At 35.0% G+C, this 6652-nt stretch overlaps 1 pseudogene; it reads right to left on the minus strand.

Moving 5' to 3' along the window:
- Positions 1-262: 262 nt before the first annotated feature.
- Positions 263-1772, minus strand: LOC119643014 (annotated as a pseudogene).
- Between the last annotated feature and the right edge of the window lie 4880 nt (positions 1773-6652).

Here is a 6652-nt window from a genome sequence, read left to right on the forward strand (position 1 = left end):
GCTGAACAATTTCAACAGATTGTTCTGAAACTATGTTTCCTGTGTACAGAGAATTGAAGGCAATGTAGGCAATTTTGCTGTTAAGGTTTTAAACCTATTAAATTTAGTAATTGATGAGATCCTTCTAACGCTAATCGTTAATATACAAAGATCTTTCACAACAGGTACTTTATGCGAAGGCAATTAGAATGAATCTAAGGATTTAAAATAATTATTGAGAAGGTACTGGCAAATATGGATAGTTCAAACTATGTAATTACGATTAGATTGGTAATTTAACTGAGGAATTGCTGATTACCTCTACTTCATTCTCACCAAAAATCACCGTTGCTTTTGCATCCTGTCTTTGAGATCTTGCTCTGACCCTGGTTGACTTCAGCAAAAGCTTGTCGAATTGATTGTTAACCATTTTGAGTTTAGACAACTCGCTCATTTTAACAAAAATTTTTCCATTCGTAGCATATACATTGAGGTAGCCAACAGTTTTTAAGGACTTTAGTGGTTCAATAATGATAGTGTCTCTCTACTCAGAAAATGATTAATATAGACATGTTGTGTATCCCCCTTTTTCCTTTAATTTGTATTTTGGCAATATAATTCTCTGTTTCGTGGATTTTTGGATAAAGTTTGCTACCATCGTATTCATCTTGGCGCCACACTTCTTTCTAATGATATAGACATGTTTCAAGGCATTGCCATTCATAATGACATCTTCTCTAATACTTTCATCTCATATTCGTCGTTATCCTTCTTTGTTTTCTGCAAATCTCCATCGATTTTTGCATTACATTAAGCTGATTTATTTTATTTAGTTGTGCTTTTATTGCATTCAGTTCACTTTGAAAATTCGCGCCACTTCAAGTGTACAGATGGTGAAGAAACTCCTCATTGCTGTTGTTCAGTAAGAGGTTATATTGCCATTTATCAAAATTATTTTTTTCGGCTACTCGTTGCCAGCATACTTATTATTTTGCTTCCGGACAAGGTTACTGAACGATGGTTACCATAACTAAGTCGATTCGAGTTGCTAACGCAACAATGTTCCTCACACCAGATGTAATTCTTTATTATGTACTTTATAGATCCTATTGTTAACTAAGTGTAGTTGCTGTTAACCACTTCCTGATTCTTGTTGTTGTTATTTGTGCTTTAAATCAAACCAATATCATATTTAGCATCCGCGCTACTGCAAGTAATCTTGTATCTATCCGCCTGAGTAGCCGAAGGCGAGGAATCTCGACTAGCAAGTCAATGGTCGTGGGTTCGAATCTCAAGTGCGATAGAGTTTTTTATAAAAGCGGATAGCCTTAGATGCTAGTCCTTTTAAGAGCTTAGTCTTAGAATTTATTTCTCTGGCATAATTAATAATAATAATAATAATCTTGTATCTACCGCCACACAGATGCTCCTCGCTAAACCATTGGTAATGACTGTACAAATAGTTTTTTATTTATTGATTTTTTTGTTGTACTCCTTGGAGCGCTAGCACTCATAACGGTACTTTCATTATGAGATCGCACACGCACATCAGCTAGCCACATTAGAGAAAATTTTCTAAACCAAAATCTACAGTTTCAGTTCTACATTACTTTTGTCTTGATAATGGTTTCTGTAAGAAAAAAGTTTTGAGAAAATAGTTGAAGATTTTTAAAAGATTCTTCGGTTTCTATTCGCTGGGTTTTTAGATTTTTCCCTTTCAGTTCACCTAAAGGTCTCTTCCGTTGTATTGTAGCTGTTTTGTACTGTCCTCTACATTTACCTTCGTTTCCCATATTATCTTATCACTCCTGTATAGCACATCTAGAGTTTGTGTTGTTAACATTTATTTCCATTGTTGTTTTTTGAATACTTTGCGATCAGCCCTGTAAGGATATATTTCGATTTTTTTTATTTCAATTTTTGTTTGTAATTGGTTTTGATGTCATTAGCAAATGTGCCAAGATGTTGTACAAAGCTATTGCATATAGAAAGACATTGACGTAAGCAATTCAAAATAAAGCCCTAAATCATAGATTCATGCTCGAGGAAAACTAGGTGGACATTAGCAGTAAAAGCACCTTTAAGGCTCATCCTCCAGAGTGGTTCTCCGCATAACGAGCACGAATGCACTCAGATAAGTTCTACCGTCTGGGAAGTTTGCTGAAGAAGTTGTCTGTGTTATTGTGTGGTGATAAAATAATAAGATTTCTCGAAAAAAAAGATTTGGTTGTGGATGTCTGCTAGAGGGCAAAAGGAGTTTGGCAAAAAAGCATGTGGTTTACCAGCCTGAAATCGTTGGTTTGCTTAAGCCTTTGAGATAATGAAATAATTTTTTCTTAGATTAAATTATAGGTTTAGGAACTTTTCCATGTAATTTGATAATATATTTAACGTTGGTCGTCGGAGCAAAAAAGACCGCTGTGCAGCTTCAGATTCTTCCAGAATCTCTAGAATCCTCTAGTTTACAACAAATCCTTTCTTAGTTACCACCTACTTAGAATAAATACTTAGAATACAACGATATAAGCGAAAAAGCGGTAGACATTATAACTATCGGATCGCTGAAATCTTAAAATCCTATATCACCTAAAAATGGAGCAGAGCAAAGGTTATTGCGCTAGATACCTCAAAAATATTTGACAAAGTGTGGCGCGATGCTCTCATCTCTAAACTGATCGCGTCTGGTACTGGTGACAATTCCACTCACTTCATATCGCGTTTCCTAACAAACATCTCTAATGCTAAAGGTTAGGAGTTATTTAATCTTAAATAAAACTTAAGCTACCTGCGTTGTTTGTCAAAATTTCACGCCTGTTGTCTCTTTACAGTCCGCCCGCCATATTATATATATTCGGTATTATGATGTTCTGTCCGTCTGATTGGTCTAATGTGTATCGTTCCGTCGTGCATATACGTGCAACAACCTTATCCTAGGCGTTATCCATTCTGGTAAGATCAACACATAACACTTTAAATTCATGTAAATAGACATTTAGTTATTTAGATGCAATTAGTACGGGTAGCCTGTTTCCGACGACACAACCTTTTTGAAATTCCTCTCCATAAGTGATGAATGCTGTTGGTTCAAGTCAATTTAAATGGTTTCAGATCCAAGAAAAACCGTTGTAATTGTCCGTTTAACTTCTTATATTCTCCTTTGCTATTAACCTTACTTTTAACGACTGATTTTGCACCAATTCTTTGCTTTCGTGTCAAAATTGTTATGGATTTTTCCTCCTATTCGGCTTATATTTTTTTCTTGGCTCCTCATTGAATATTATCTTCATTAATCAATTTGGAAATTTTTAGGCAATATCTTCATTCTGGCGAAAAGGAAATGTTTACTACAGATACTACACATTTGGCCAGACGGATAAACGGACGAACGGATATGCTTACGTGCATTCCGTGTTGTATGTAGTACTCATAATGTCAGTAAATCCAATTCTAATATTTGTTGCCCTTCGTCCCTACGTTACTGAAACCAAATGCCGTTTTAATTGTATAACGCTAGCGTCTAACTGTTCAATCTTAATTTTATTTGCCAATCAGCCTCGCGCGAGTGCTGCTCTGAAAGGATTGAACGCTGTAAAAAAATGGCCACACGTGTCCTTAATAAGCTAGCTAGCTCGGGAGAAATGGTGACTTCCAATTTTGTTTCACAGGCACTCTACAGGCCCATGGCCACTCTGTACCCTGCTGTAGCTATAGTCTCTAGCCCATGAATTTCTATGGGGTACTTATACAAAGAAAGAAAATATTAGAAAAATAAAAGTTCTCCTGGACGTTCACAATTATCAATTTAATGAGGTAATAATGATATAAGTAGCTATAATTAGATAATGCTACAATAACAAATATAGTATATACTCTAATGAACAAAACACAAAACGGAATCGATAATATAAGAATTGCTAATTCTCAAGTGAATCGAGGCTTCGAAAATCTATAAATAATAGTACAATTTTTTTTATTTTTTCTGCTGCTGCAGTGGACCAATACCAACGATATTAAATATATGTTATAACTCGCGAGAATTTCAAAAGTCAACAAATTTATGTAGAAATTAAATAACAACAGAAGCGCCAATTCTTTCAATCAATATAAGCAATATGTCAGCACAATCATTTAATCTTCATTTTCTTGTACGTATAAAACTGTAGTTAACGGAATTCTGTAATAAAAATTTTCATAATTCGTTCCTCGTAGATTTCGACGGCTTAAATGAATGGTTTTAATAGAAGTATTTTTCAAATACAAAAAACGGCAACTCTGTTCAAGCGCTGTGGTCATATTTTTCTCTTTGTGAAAAAATTTTTGCAATTTAATTTCTTTATTGCGTTATACGTTTTTAAAAGTTTTCAAACTTATTATAATTTACTGAACTTTTTGTGTGTTTATTGCGAAAAGTGTTCATCGCGGATTCCGTACGTGTTTTCCTTTAAATTCATTATAAAAAAAAAAAAAAAAAAAATATATAAAAGAAAAGAAAAAAAAAAAAAATAAATAAATTTAAAAACATCTGACTTTTTATTCAGTAGATTCCCAAACTTTTTCAAGTGAGTGGTTATTTCACAAATAATAAGTAATAGACAACAATAAGGCATAATGGCCCCGGGGCCGCCAGACAAAAACTCGAATAGATTTTATCTATTAAGTGAAACATCCCCCCAAAGAAAAAAAAGTAAAAATTCAGATTTTCTGGTGTTGCCGATCAGCGATATAACCCCTATTGATAAAAAATATATTGTTATTTCTTCAACCGATGCTCGAATAACAATTTCCCAAATTAGCCCGTTTGCTATAAAAAAAGCTCTAGATAGCATTACAACATACATCGACTCCATCTCGATTCTACGCGATGGGAATTTACTGGTCCTCGCTGGGAACCCGCGCGCAACCGAAAAACTCATAAAGGCCAAATCTTTAGCTAATCTATGTGTTATTTCAGCTAAACTACATGAGAAACTTAACTCGGTTCGAGGCGTAATTTATGCCCCTTGCTTAAAGCATGTGCTCACTCAGCGTTAGACAAACAATGCCCATGTTTTGTACAGATGCCTTAAATACTAAAAATCAAAACAGAAAATTACTGTAGCATGAGCGAAGCGCGACGCACATACCGGGAAAGAAATCCATCTGTAGCCCAAGGAATTGGCAAAAGTAATACCTACGCTGCTGTTGCCTCGCAAAACAACCCTAGTAAGCCTTTAACTCCAACTCCTTTCAATGAAAAAACTGTTCTACCTACCATCAACCAAAAATTACATTACCAAACCAGTTCCATTGCCCGCCAAGGTAATATTTAAAAAAATCAAAACAACAGCAAATATTGAAAAAGTTAAAACAACAACACATATGCCAAAGTCTAATAAACTATATCCCCCAGAAATCACCAGTTCTCAACTCTACTCAACAAATTACAAGCTGTAATGAATTTAATCTTTCATCCCTCAATCAACCTTCAATTTGAAATTATTCACGTGTGCCCACTCGTTGAACTTCAAATTTACACAAACACCTAAGTACAGATGATTCTGCTGGTAAGAACAAATTATTCACGCGAAATTCTTATAGTGACATTTTCGACGGAGACGGTGGCATGTCAACTTAACCTACTTTCCACTCCATGCCACTACAATTAAATAAAGTTTTTAAAATTCTACAATGGCACATTAACGGACTTCTTAATAATTTTGATGAATTCCGTACACTCGTAAGTGATTTCAATTCAACCTTTGTATCGCTTCAAGAGACCCATTGTAGCAGCTCTTTTAATCCTATTCCACCCAAATAATATAGTGGATACTTCACGAATGCTGATCAAAATTTATATTCCAAACAAAGAACTGGTGTTTTTATAAAATCAAGTATACCTCACAAACGCACAAATTCAAGCTCAAATATACAACCCGTAGCGATACAAATAATGTTAAATATAAAATTTACAGTGCTTTCGCTCTATGTTCCACCTTTGCAAGAACTCTACAATTATTCTCGGTAGGTATTGGAAAAGATTATGGCATCTAGATTATCTTAGTTTCTTGAGTCCAAGAACCTAATAGCAAAGCAGGAAGTTGATTTCAAGCGGAGTAGAGGGTGCATCGACGCTCTGTTACATATTAATTATTTTACATGCAAAGCAATTTCCGAACGAAATCATGTAACAATTCTCTCAATTGATTTTGAAAAAGCATTTGACAGAGTTGGTCTTCATGTTATTTTAAGACTCTTGAAATCATGGAATGTTGGACCCAAATTCTTCAACTACATCAAATCATTCATGTCGCATCGGCGGTTCAAAGTTAGAATCAACAATCATCTTTCTGATTCCTTCCCGGTAATGAATGGCATTCCGCAAGGATCTCCTCTCTCTGTCACGCTTTTCCAGATCGCTTTCAACGAAATTAGCAAAATTCTTTGCCGTGTACCAATAGTGGAACATTGTCTCTACGCGGACGATGTATACATTTTTACAAAAGAAAAAGACAACACGAAAGCAATCAACATCCTCGAATCTATTGCATGTGAGATCTCCACGTGGGCAAACTCGTCAGAAGCTAAAATTTCTATACAAAAATCAAAAAAAATGCACATATGTCGAAAACAAATGTGCGATGCAGGAAACCTACTGATGCATATTAACGACTTACCAGTACTAAATGTGCAGACG

Source organism: Glossina fuscipes, unplaced genomic scaffold (assembly GCF_014805625.2).
Source record: "Glossina fuscipes isolate IAEA_lab_2018 unplaced genomic scaffold, Yale_Gfus_2 308, whole genome shotgun sequence".
Lineage (NCBI taxonomy): Eukaryota > Metazoa > Arthropoda > Insecta > Diptera > Glossinidae > Glossina > Glossina fuscipes.